Source organism: Stenella coeruleoalba, assembly GCF_951394435.1.
Source record: "Stenella coeruleoalba genome assembly, chromosome: 12".
NCBI classification, from domain to species: Eukaryota; Metazoa; Chordata; class Mammalia; order Artiodactyla; family Delphinidae; genus Stenella; species Stenella coeruleoalba.
In genome coordinates, this window is record NC_137158.1 from 45386683 (window position 1) to 45399833 (window position 13151).

Below are 13151 nucleotides of genomic sequence, written 5' to 3' on the forward strand. Positions count from 1 at the left end.
ACATAGCTGGCTATTTTCCTTATATTCAACAACTGCTTTTACTTTTGTATATTTAAAAAAATATATTAAATATTCACTTTTGATGTAATTAAGAGTTACACAAGAATGTGAGTTACTTCCAAAGTTCTCTTACCTTCAAATCCTTATTCTTATTCAGAAAGTTCTGAACATATACAATGGAAATTTTCAAGAAGAATATATGCAGTGGATTCTCTGTTTAATTTTCAAGTGTTTCAGAGCTGGCCAAGGAGACTCCTGAGGTGGACACCAGAAACGCCATTGAGAAGGGAAGACAGCAATGCTGAAGCCTCTGGGTACCTGATTACCTCTGAACAGAACAGAAAAACAAATAGTTGGTCACCTGAAATTCACAGAGAATCTGCTATGGAGAAGGTTATTTTCAGTAAACTAGCACTGTTACTAAATTTAAACTTGGCCTTGGTTCGCTGCTCCCTGATTTAGCACCGTTGTTATTTAAAATTTCATATCACTGTGAAGTCAGAATTGCGTGATGCTGCTGTCTGCAGAGGATTCTGGTTGAATTCATATTGCTTTAATTGACTACTTTTCTAAACATTGCATCAAGTGGTATAATTACTAATTTTAGTTTTGATATGCAGGTGCTACATTTTGGTGCTGAATTTCTTCCTAAGTCAAGGCTGATGAGGTCTTTTGGAAATACATCCTTATGTGAGACTCTATCACATCTCATAAAAGATAAAATGTGATACTTTACTAAATCCCAATGGAATCATCTGGTACTTTTGCTATGTTTTCTTTAACATGGGTAATGATTGCCAAGATAATTAGACATAAATAAAAATTATATCCTTTGTACTCAATACGTGTTGCCTACTCAGGGAAACCAAAATTCTAGCTTCTTTGCTGCATGAGTTAAGCAGGTGTTAGTAGTAGCTAATGGAAAAAGAGAATAAAATACCCATTTTAAAAATTGGTAATTAATCATGAAAATATTCTCCCAAAGGGTAGAGGAAGCATCATGCACAGATAAATACCAAGTCAAATACAAAATAAGAGTGTAATACATATGCAAGCACAGAGCATACTGTAGAACGATAGGTTTTCACGGAAGAGCTTACTGTTTGGCCACCCAAAATCCATTTCCAACTTTCTTCTTGCTTGCTATGACTCACAGAAATAGAGAACAGAAAATCAAACGTTCACTCTCTTGGCCTCCCTTACTGCTAAGAGTGGTCATGCGATCCCATTCTGGCCCATGAACTATAAGAAGTACACTGGGTTAGAAATCCAGGCAGAAATTTGTTTTATTGATAAATAGAAAGGTTCCTTCTCTTCTCTTTACCACACAATTGCTTGCCTTGAATGAGGCCGGGATACTTGGAGGTAGAGCAGTCACCTTGTCACCGTGATGTAAAACATAACAAAAGTCCAGAGAAACTCAAAGATATCGACCCTGTTATCGATGAGCAGCTGAACCAACACTACTAACTGTTTCCTTTGGAATTGTACTTGTTTAAACCACCGGGTTTTCTGTTGCTAACAGAATCATTGTAGGTTGACGAAATGCTCAAAAAACATTTGTTAAACAGTAAGTGCCACTGCTATGCTTGTAGTGATATCTATCTTTATAAATTGCAAAGTAATCTGCAAGTTCTCATTCTATGTAGTCAAGGACAGCTTTCATTCTGACAGAGGTTGGAACTTGCCTTCTTTTGACTCCTAGGAAAGTTGTGCATGTGGGGAATAATGGGTCACAATGTGGTGGTAACTAACTAGAACAAAATGAAATGAAAAGCCTAGCTCAGAGCTAAGTTCGGAATAAAAGGGTCAAGTACTACGGTAAAAGAAAGGTTTTCATTTTTGCCTCAGTGCCAAAGCTACCACATTAGTCGAAATCTCAGTGGAAGAGTTTGAAGTTCCACCATTATTATATTACTAAGTCCTGTGGATTCTTCGTCTGAAATATTGTTCACATCCATTACTTCACTACTGGCTTCCTTTCATCAACATTTCTTACTCAATCCCAGTCTGGGTTTTCACTTTCTCTATCCTAAACTATTGCCATAGACTCTTTAACAGATTTCTTTTTCTGTTTTTCTTAAACATTCCCATATGTACTATAGTTGCCTCAAGTCTTAATTTTTTGAAATAATTTCACTGGATGCCTCTTCTGTTCAAATCACAAGAACTTTTAGTCTATTAGATTAAGAACAAGGTCTTTAACTTGGCATTTAAGACTCCTTATAACATAACTCCTAGATTTCCTATCTCCCTTCCCCAATACTCTAGGTAGTTTAGTGAGAGGATTTGTCTCCACTCCAGAGGTACACCCTGACTAGGTTAAAATAATCCATGTACCTCAATCTCTACCTACAATATTAGCGATGAGCACACAACCTTAATAGGTCAATGATCTCCATTCTGGGGTTTTCATTGCCCTATTGTGTAAATAAATAAATAAATAAATGAACTTTGTTTTTCTTGCTGGACATAAGCATATGAACATGTAGCATCTGGAACTACTAGCAACCACCTTGGGATCATCAGAGGAGAACTTGCTAGAACTCAAGTCAACACCAAGGAAATAGCTGAAAAACAGATAAAAAGGATCTGAGTTCTGAGCTTGGTGTTTCACCCTGGGACAGAGCTTTGCTTGCAGGTAGAATACCCTGAATGTCTCAGTTATGTGTGAATTTATAGATTCCTTTTTTTTTGTATTAAGCCAGTTTGGGTTGGTATCTGTTACTTGCAGCCAAAATCTTTACAGTCTGTTTATTTATATTTTTATTGTGTTCCTGCCATTTCATTCATTTCTGCTTCTCTCTCTTCCTATCTATATTCTACCTCTTTTCATGATCCAGTCCTCTTCCCCATGAAATGTCTCCAGAGTTTTCTAATCTAAACCACTTTATTTTCCACTGTATATATTGATAAGAGAGCCCATCAAAGTATATGATGCTATCATTTGATGACTCTCAAATCTTATCTTTAGCTTAACATTTTCTTCTAACTGAATAGTTGAAATCTAAACTTGAATGTCTTGAAGGTCCCTCAAACTGAATTTTTCCTAACTGGATTCATAAAAACCTTCCTCTCAAATACACCTTTCCTCCAGTGTTGCCTATTTTTGTAAACAGCACCATCAGCCATTAGTTAAACAAGCCAAAAAGCAAGGCCTTCAACCTTTAAAAAAAGGAATCAGAGTAGATTTAATCCTTCTTTTCCCCCTTAGCCCCAGTACCTGATTATCAAATGCTTTTGATTTTACTGCTTAAATAATTTTAAAATCTATCTACTTTGTCCCCTTTCTTTCTCTATCTTCCTCTTTCCTTTTCTCCTCCACTATCATCACCACTACCACCACCACCACAACCTCTAAAACCTTGTCTGTTGCCTGGAATACTGCATGGCTTTTTTCTGTCTCTCATCTCACCTTTTGTTTCTCTTCACTAAATTCTCCTCATGGCATTTAGATCTTTTAAAAACACACAACTGATCATGTCAACCCCTTGTTTAAAAGCCTTCAATGCCTTCTCATTGTTCTCAGGGTAAAGAACAAGGACTTACATCACCCAGTCCCTACCTCTTCATCCTCATATCCCTAGAGAGAAGTGACTATTTCTGTTTATAATTATCCTCATTTTTAAAATACCCTGCATTCAGCAGAGTGCTTAGCACACAGTAGGCACTCAATAAATATTTGTTGAATGAATGAACAATTTCCTTGCAATAACTCCTGAACCAAGAACCACCTTGTGTTATTATTTTTTCCTGTATATTTTATTTTTTGAATTACTTAGTACGCTGAAGGCAAAGAAATGTCCTATTTCTTTGTACTATATAGCAGAATGCTATGTAAGTAGTAGGGGTTCAGAAGACATTCAACTGTATTGATAATGATATTTCTTCTACTCTGACTCTTTCTTAAAAGGATAAGATTAAAGTGAACAAGGGGAAATATATTATTAGTCTGTCAAAAATGGAAGTAAAAAATAGGTAACTTGTTTCTGGATCCCAATTCTACAGAATCTGCATAGATTAATTATAAAGGAGCTGTTTTTCTGCATGACATGAAGAACCTTCAGATAAGCCCTGAGTTATGTGAATAAACACTCAAACATGATGTTTGCTGTTTTCACTGTCATACTTTCAAATATTTTATATTTCTTTTAAAAAATATTTTGTCTTTGAAAAATATAAGCAAAAATTCAATAGTTTCAATAATTTTAAAAATATTTATTTTTTTGGGGTTGCATTGGGTCGTAGTTGTGGGATGTGGGACCTTTTGTTGCAGTGCGTGGGCTCTTTGTTGCAGTGTGCGGGCTTCTCTCTAGTTGTGGCACGTAGGCTCATTAGTTGTGGCGCGAAGGCTCTCTAGTTGTGGTGCACGGGCTCAGTAGTTCTGGCATGTGGGCTTAGTTGCCCTGCGGCATGTGGAATCCCAGCTCCCTGACCAGGGATCAAACCGGCATCCCCTGCATTGCAAGATGGATTCTTAACCACTGGACCACCAGGGAAATCCCAATAGTTTCAATAATTAAAAGCTAAAGTCTTTTGGAGCTGAGACAAGTTATTTTGGAAAATAGTTATCCCAAGTACAAATTAATTCCTAGTTATTGGATATTTACCTGAAAGGGGCAAAAAGAACTGCAGGTATTCCAAAGTAGGGATGAAATTTTAGCCTATGCTATATACTGATATCACCTTAAATAAGATATTTCTTAGGGTAACCTATAATAAGAACATGCACTGGAGTCTAAAGGTAATGAAGCAGTGGGGCTGTAAGTGTTATTAAACCGGAGGATACAGGGATACATGTTTCTCAAAGGCTTCTGACTGTGTTAACTGTAGCCAGAAAATGCTTAAGTTGAAAAATGGTAGATAGAATTGAGGGGAGCCAGAAGGGGAGAGGCCACGAAATTTAAGAGTAGATAATGCAAATTTTGTGCCTGAATAAAATTCTTGAGCAGGCTTAAACATCTGTTTCTTAAAAACTAGTTGAAGTTGGCCTAAGGCTTACTTATATACGAGTTAATCGCCTTTGGGGTTCTATAGACTTGTTGTTTAGTTATAAATATCTTCTAGTTTTCTCAGGGTATTGAATCTGTTAGGGAGTTTGTAAAATTAAAAAAAAAAGAAAGGAAAGAAAAAAAATTGAAAAAGAAACCTCTTGCACAAAACGCATTTTAAGAATGACTACAAATAGTTTTCTTAAAAATCAGAGAGCAGGTCTTCCCTGGCGGCACAGTGGTTGAGAGTCCGCCTGCCGATGCAGAGGACATGGGTTCATGCCCCGGTCTGGGAAGATCCCACATGCCGTAGAGCAGCTGGGCCTGTGAACCATGGCCACTGAGCCTGCGCGTCCGGAGCCTGTGCTCCGCAATGGGAGAGGCCACAACAGTAAGAGGCCCGCGTACCGCAAAAAAAAAAAAATCAGAGAGCAGGCTATTTTATAATTTTTACCCAGCTATTAAAAGATATTTTAAGAAACTAGTGATTTGTAACTTAATATTCAACTGCTTTTCAAGCAAAATTCCACCAGTATATAGTCATGATTTCTTTTCTCCTGTAACTTAAACTCCAAGGGATAGGCTGAAGTGGCCTGTTTATTTTGCTTCTCTTTATGTAAATAAAAAATAAGCTTAATTGCATGAAGGAAGGACCTTATGCTCTGCCTCTTTTTACATGCTTCTTTTCTGTATGATGGGAAAAATTATTTTCAAGTATACGGTATTTCACTGGCTAAACTTTTCTGTTTTGTTAATTTCTATAGCTATTGGCAAGATTGGGTTAGTCCTTTTGCATGAAAATTGACATGTGTTCTATAATTATAGTAAAACCGTTTGCTTTTTTTTGAATTTTATTTTATTTTTTATACAGCAGGTTATTAGTTATTTATTTTATAAATATTAGTGTATATATGTCAATCCCAATCTCCCAATTCATCCCTTTTGTATTTCTTTAAAAACTGATTCCTTTAAGAGTATGAGATTGCCAATGGATGTCATAGCCATTCTATAATGCAAGTAGTGAAGTTTTAAAAAACACGTGGAGTACAGATGTTCATGAGTGCTACAAAAAGAATATAAGCTTGCCTATTTATGTATATTTTTTGTAGGTTTTTCTCAATATTTCATTGAAATGTAAAAAGTTTTATTTATCTACCTCTGGCTCAAAGATTTAGAGTACCCTATAACAGCACCTACTAGTAAAAAGCAAAATTCTCTCATAATTTTGAAAACTTCCTAAGGAAATGAGAGAAATAATATCATATGATGAGAATTAAATAAGTAAAAGCTACACATAAGACATCTGTGATTATTCCTAGATGATTGACCTTCTGTGATTATCTCAATAAAAGAAACACTGAGAGTTTGGGAACTCCCTATAGTCCATTAAGGAGATCTGGAAATAATTTCATTGCCAGGAGACAGGACTGGAAAATGACTAGAGAAGCTAAAATTGTATCACAACAGGAAGGGAATGGCTAGAGAGGGCAGTAGCTTAAGTTTTGTTTTTTCTATGTGAGAGGATCCATCTCCCACAAAATAATCCTTACACAGAATCCTAGCATTCTGTGGAACATGGATTGACCACTACTAGCTTTGAGAATGAAGAAGAGAAAATCCAGAAATCAGAAGTTGCCAGGGTGGATGAAGAGCTTGCCTCCTCCGGCAAACAGAAGTCACATCTTCAGAATATTCCTCACACTCCCCTGCGGCCTGAATGGCACATCCCTCACAACCACCCACATTTACTGGTCAGCTCCCCCAGGGACTGCTAGGTCAGAAAGAGGCACTGGACGCAAAGGACACCAACATTCTGGACACAGTAGTGGAGTGGTTCCCCATTCACGAACTGACCACCTAGTTCAGGTACTTAAGTTCCTTGTGAGTCTGACCAGAATGAGACTGCCTCCTTAAATCAAATTCTCAGGCTGGTAATGCAGAGACTCATACTCTGAGCAGTGGTAAATTCCATCAAAGCAGTATGGCTTTCATTAAGGACGTCCATCTGGTCTGCTCCTTCTTATACACTGACCTTCTTTACTCTGTGGTTCTGACATTGGCATTTCTGCAGCATTTTCATAAAAACAATCAGTAAAACACCTGTTATTCATGAATTTCTCTATTCTTTGCACTGTGGAGAAAATTAGTACAAATCATACACAATTCACATAAGGGAGCACCCACTTGTAGACACAGACACACAGTTCAACTATCAACTATCTAACTGTTTTTAGTGGAGACTTGTAATAGGTTGAAAAAACTGTGTGAATGTATATAGCTCTACTCTTAAATCACAGAATATATTTAGAAGTTCTAAAAACTTCAATGTTTATTCTTTACTCTCAACGACTTTAAACTGTATTTATTTGCTTTTGAGTAATAAGAGTTGAGAGTAGAAACTATGCCTTCAGTATTCTTCTGCCCATCTAGAATGTCTGGCTTACAGTGGATGCTTAATGCATGATGATGATCACTACATACAAAATTTTGCATCAGTGCAAAAGAGAAAAACGTTTCTAGCCTTTATTATCGTTTTCATTTATTTCTGGCACTGGCAAGACAGGAGATTTGCATTACTTTTGAGCATAGGCACGATGCATTTAGATATGCTTTCCCATCTCGGCACAAGATAAAATACATGCCATACAACAATCGGTACTGCAATTTTATGCTGAATTGAAATATTTTAGACTTTGATGGGTTCAACAGATATACACACACAGAAAAGATGGATGTCAAAAAAACAGGAAAATGTTTAGATATATCTTCAACACTGCAAACTGGGCAGTGTTATCGGTGCTGTTTTCTCAGGAAGTGAGTTACACGAACTTTATATGATGATTTTAAAAATGGGTCTACATATGCTAAAATGATTAAAGATATCTTGTGGATTTATATAAAATGAAAGTTATAAATATGGTTCAAAAACTCTTCACAACAATCAAAGACTAACTTCTTTTTGGTAGAAGGCAAGGAGGCCAACGCTTCCGAGAAACGTAGGAAATTCATGTGTTAACCCAGCATGGTGGGGTTTTTCCTCAAGTCTATTTGACAGAAAGTTGTAAGAAGCATCATTCCTTCTGCTAATTTTGTTACTGAGCCCAAGCTCGCTCTGCTCGCTGCACCACAGGCCTATACTGGGAGATGAGGTGTTGGGGCAAGAAGCATCGACTTTAATCAGAAAGCCATCAGACCAAGAAGATGGCACACTAGTGTCTCAAAAACCATCTTCCCTCTGGCTGAATTCGGGCTCCTTTTATACAGAGGAAGGGGAGGGAGGGGAGAGGGGCCCCTTGGGATGCCAATCAATGGCTGAGTGGGACTGCTAACTGTTGCTTGCTAACGGTTGCTCCCTAATGGTCACTTGCTTAGGAGAGGGGCCCCGGTTGCTTGCTAACAGCTGTGTGCCCACCCTGCTCCTATTACAATTTTATCAAGGGAAAGTTCAAATGAGCAAAAACTAACAAAAGATATTAGTACCACATTGTTATGGAAATTGCTCTGGACTAGGGCTAGGTAATGTGGTTTCTAATCCAGGCTCTACAAGGCCTGAAATACTTCATTTCTTCCTGATGGGTTTTTATTTTGCCTATCCTTATGAAAAGAATTGGACTAAACCAGGGGTTTTAAACCTTGGCTGCACTTTAGAATACTCTGAGGTTTAAAAAAATACCCATCCCCAGGCCCTATCCTCAAAGATGATGGTTCAGTTGGTCTGGGAAAGATGGAGCCTCAGAAGTTCCCCAGGTGACTGTAATATGCAACCTGAACTGAGAATCGTTGACTATATGTCCTCTAAACACTTTGACTGCCTGAGTCTGTGATTCTAGAATTTCTGGGAAAAGTCTCTCTCTCTCTCTCTCTCTCTCTCTCTCACACACACACACACACACACACACACACACACAGAGCCAAAGTCTGTTCATTAAACTGGACTCCCATTTCTAGTCTGATGGTAGTTTTCTGCACTTAGTGAGGTCTAGATTTTCAACTAACAAATGAAAACTGTGATACCCTTCATACTAATCAGGTAAAGTATTAATTCACAGGGAGGGTAAGTAGAAGGAAGAGAAGAAAAGAAACAAAATGTAAGTGCTGTCAGAATATAAGCTTTCTAAGAGGAACAGTGTACCTGCTCATCAACATTTAATAAAAGCTTTGCTAGGTGCTCATTTACATATAGAATTTTAGAGTTATAAGCTTTTAACAATTCTTCTACTTTCAACATATCTTGACAACAATAAAAAAGATAATCCTGAGAGTGGGAACACTTTAGAAATGTTGAGAGTTGGTCTAATTAAAGGAGACAAATCTATTTCAATGAAGATGCCTGATGCTTATTTACTGAATGAGTGAAATTCTCCCATGTCCTTAATATAGACCTTATGACTGGATAGATCTGATGACTGGAAAAGATCTTTCCAAAGAAAATGGTAATGGGTTTTGCTTTGCTAAAGGAAGATCCAGAGTATCTCTGATCTTAATCTTAAAGCTGGAATGGGGTTTCCTTGGGAGACAGGAATATAGCATAAGTAATACGCGTATTAAGGTTAGACCTCCATCTCCACTCTTGTACTTCTCTGTTCAGGCCACAGTGAAGAGGCTGAAGTCGTGGTTTGATGGTAGGAGTTAAGAACTGTGGCCCTATTTTGCCACCTATATTTAGGCCTGGCCTCTCTTTCTGCAGTTGCTGGGACTCTTTCTAGTCTTTGAGACATGGCAACAGGGACAGAGTGCTAAATGGTTATGTCTGAAAGGCTGCTCAATTCTTAGATCCTTCTTTCTGTTTGAAAGGGCTTAATTTCCAGAAAAAGGTAAACCCATAGTCACTAAAGTTTCTTTAATTAGATAACATTTATTCATTTGTTCATCCAATAAATATTTATGGTATGTCTTCTTTGTTTTAAACCATGGGGATATAAAGATTCTTAGATAATTTGCAAGTACACAGCATACTCATTGACTTCAGCTTACACTGTTTTAAGTCAGTTCTCAAGTTATTGCTTGACTCATTTCAATTTATTTTTAATCCCCATCTAAAAATATCTTAATAAAAGGAAATGACTCAAAATATATCAGAGTCAGAAGCAAGAATGAAAAATGTGTGTATGTGTGTTGGAGGAGGGGAAGCGGAGAGGAGATACCTGGTGGATGTCCACTGGTGCTGAAAAATAGTATTTGAAATGACTGAGATGATCCTTTGTCACTAAACACAAGACCAATGTTCCTGCTCTGATTTAAATCCTTCATGAAAAACTGGAGTAGATGCATAAATATATCTTTGTAATTTAATGTATAAAAAAGCCCACCATGTAATCTGGACTCTCTTCTCTATGTAATTATAGTCATTTTCTAAAGTGTCTAGTATGAAAACACAGAGCCATAACTCAGTTTTCAGTAATATCTTGTAAAAACAGCATCTTGGAGCTTACAATCTACTACACTGTTCTCTGTACCAAATTACCTAAACTGTTTGCTATCTGGAGACGAGTACCGATCACGCAAGCTATGAAAGTCAAAGGTGCTCTGGGTTTCCTAAGAGCGTGAGCCCAGGTGTCAGCACTGGGACCAGCCATGTTGCCAGAGGAACAAGGAAGCATGAGGGCATTTGCCCAAAGTGGTTTTGATATCAATGGGTTACACACCAAAACACTGAAAAGGCACTGAATCATCACTGAAAAGGCACACAATAAGCAGAACCGGATTACAAAAGAAAATAAATCACGGGGTGATTCATGGCATTTAAAAGAAACCTTTTCAGTTCTTTAAGCTATGCTGATATATTTAAAGAAACATCAGGGTTTTTATTTTTTAGACTACAAAGAAAATATCCTATCTCCCTATTCTTTTCGAGACGCTTTATCTGCAATTTCAATAGACAATAATTGTTTTCTAAAAACTACCCTTTTTGATAAATCTTGCTTGGACAGTTTAGTGCAGAGAAATCAAACCTTTCTTTTAGGCACTTACAAGCTTAATAAGGTCAAAAACAGATAAACACTATTAATGTTTCCCCTTTTTTTTCGCATTTTCTCCATTCTCTGCCTCTGTTACTCCTTGTACTACTTCTGAAGCAATATTCTCCCCTTTATCTATTATTATGCATTCTCTCTACAACAACCCACAGTTTTTTTTTTTCTTTTTAAATTTTTTTAAAAGCAGATAAGCACTGAGAAAGTAAACTTTTCCATTCAACTTTTCTATCAGGTGAAGTTATAATGTGGAAATTTATCCACCTGGTAAAAAGATCTCAGGTAATATCCCTTTACTATATTGATCTTGAAAAAAAAAAAAAAAAAAAGCCACATCTTTGTTGCCAGACTTTGGAGTACAGTGATGGCGCTCCATAAGAGATTTGAAAAGACATGTTGAAATGTCTCCAACCAAACTAGGCTAGAGAGGTTGCATGGGGTTGTATTATAGAGAACTAGTACCATAAGGAGAGGAGTTGGAGCACAGGGGCATGACGAGATCTGAGAAATGTAAATTAAAATATGAGTTTCTCAAAAAGATATATAATGACTACACTATGTAAATTAAATCTCCTTTCTCTTGAGATTGTAAGATCTATGGGGCAGGTGTCTTGTATCCTCAGCACCAAGTTCAACACACAGTCTAACTTCACTGTCTGATACGGTAGCTAGTAGTCACTCGTGGCTTTTTAGCACTTGAAATGTAACTAGTTCAAACTGAAATGGGCTGCAAGAAAAAACTACATGCTGGATTTTGAAGAGTTAGTGCCCCCAAAATAAGAACATAAAATATCTCATTAATAACTTTAATACTGATTTCATGTCAAAATGATAATATTTTGGATAATTTCACTAAATAAAATACATTATTACACTTAGTCCTATCTCTTTATTTTTACTTTTTAAAAAAGTGGCTACCAAAAGATGGCGGAAGAGTAAGACGCGGAGATCACCTTCCTCCCCACAGATACACCAGAAATACATCTACACGTGGAACAACTCCTACAGAACACCTACTGAACGCTGGCAGAAGACCTCATACCTCCCAAAAGGCAAGAAACCCCCCACGTACCTGGGTAGCGCAAAAGAAAAAAGAATAAACAGAGACAAAAGGATAGGGACGGGACCTGCACCAGTGGGAGGGAGCTGTGAAGGAGGAAAGATTTCCACACACTAGAAGCCTCTTCGCGGGCGGAGACTACGGGTGGCGAAGGGGGGAAAGCTTCGGAGCCGCGGAGGAGAGCACAGCAACAGGGGTGCGGAGGGCAAAGCGGAGAGATTCCCGCACAGAGGATCAGGGCAGACCGGCACTCACCAGCTCGAGAGGCTTGTCTGCTCACCCGCCATGGCGGGCGGGGGCTGGGAGCTGAGGCTCGGACATCGGTCGGAGTGCAGGATGAGGACTGGGGTTGGCGGTTAGTGGATAGTGCACCACAGCTAGCTGGGAGGGAGTCCGGGGAAAAGTCTGGACCTGCCGAAGAGGCAAGAGACTTTTTCTTCCCTCTTTGTTTCCTGGTGCGTGAGGAGAGGGGATTAAGAGCGCTGCTTAAAGGAGCTCCAGAGACGGGCGCGAGCCGCGGCTAAAAGCGCGGACCCCAGAGACGGGCATGAGACGCTAAGGCTGCTGCTGCCGCCACCAAGAAGCCTGTGTGGGAGCACAGGTCACTATCCACACACCCCTTCCGGGGAGCCTGTGCAGCCTGCCACTGCCAAGGTCCCGGGATCCACGGACAACTCCCCCGGGAGAACGCACTGCGCGCCTCAGGCTCGTGCAACGTCACGCCTCAGGCTGGCGCAACGTCACGCCGGCCTCTGCCGCCTCAGGCTCGCCCCGCCCTCCGTGCCCCTCCCCCGCCCCCACCGGCCTGAGTGAGCCAGAGCCCCCGCATCAGCGGCTCCTTTAACCCCGTCGTGTCTGAGCGAAGAACAGACACCCTCCGGCGACCTACATGCAGAGGCGGGGCCAAATCCAAAGCTGAGCCCCTGGGAGCTGAGAGAACAAAGGAGAGAAAGGGAAATCTCTCCCAGCAGCCTCAGAAACCGTGGATTAAAGCTCCACAATCAACCTCATGCACCCTGCATCTGTGGAATACATGAATAGACAATGAATCATCCCAAATTAAGAAGGTGAACTTTGACAGCAAGATTTATGATTTTTTCCCCTTTTCCTCTTTTTGTGAGTGTGTAT

At 39.0% G+C, this 13151-nt stretch overlaps 1 protein-coding gene across 3 annotated transcripts in view; it reads right to left on the reverse strand.

Moving 5' to 3' along the window:
- Nucleotides 1-13151, reverse strand: part of HS3ST5 (heparan sulfate-glucosamine 3-sulfotransferase 5) — a 289600-nt gene that overhangs the window by 183083 nt on the left and 93366 nt on the right. For 2 of the 3 annotated variants that reach the window (XM_079939649.1, XM_079939650.1), the window contains exon 2: nt 134-328. The gene's annotated coding sequence lies outside the window, so the exon portion shown is untranslated. Of the gene's footprint in view, nt 1-133; nt 329-12278; nt 12704-13151 lie in introns of those variants that run through there. The other variant, XM_079939648.1, reaches the window with a different exon arrangement.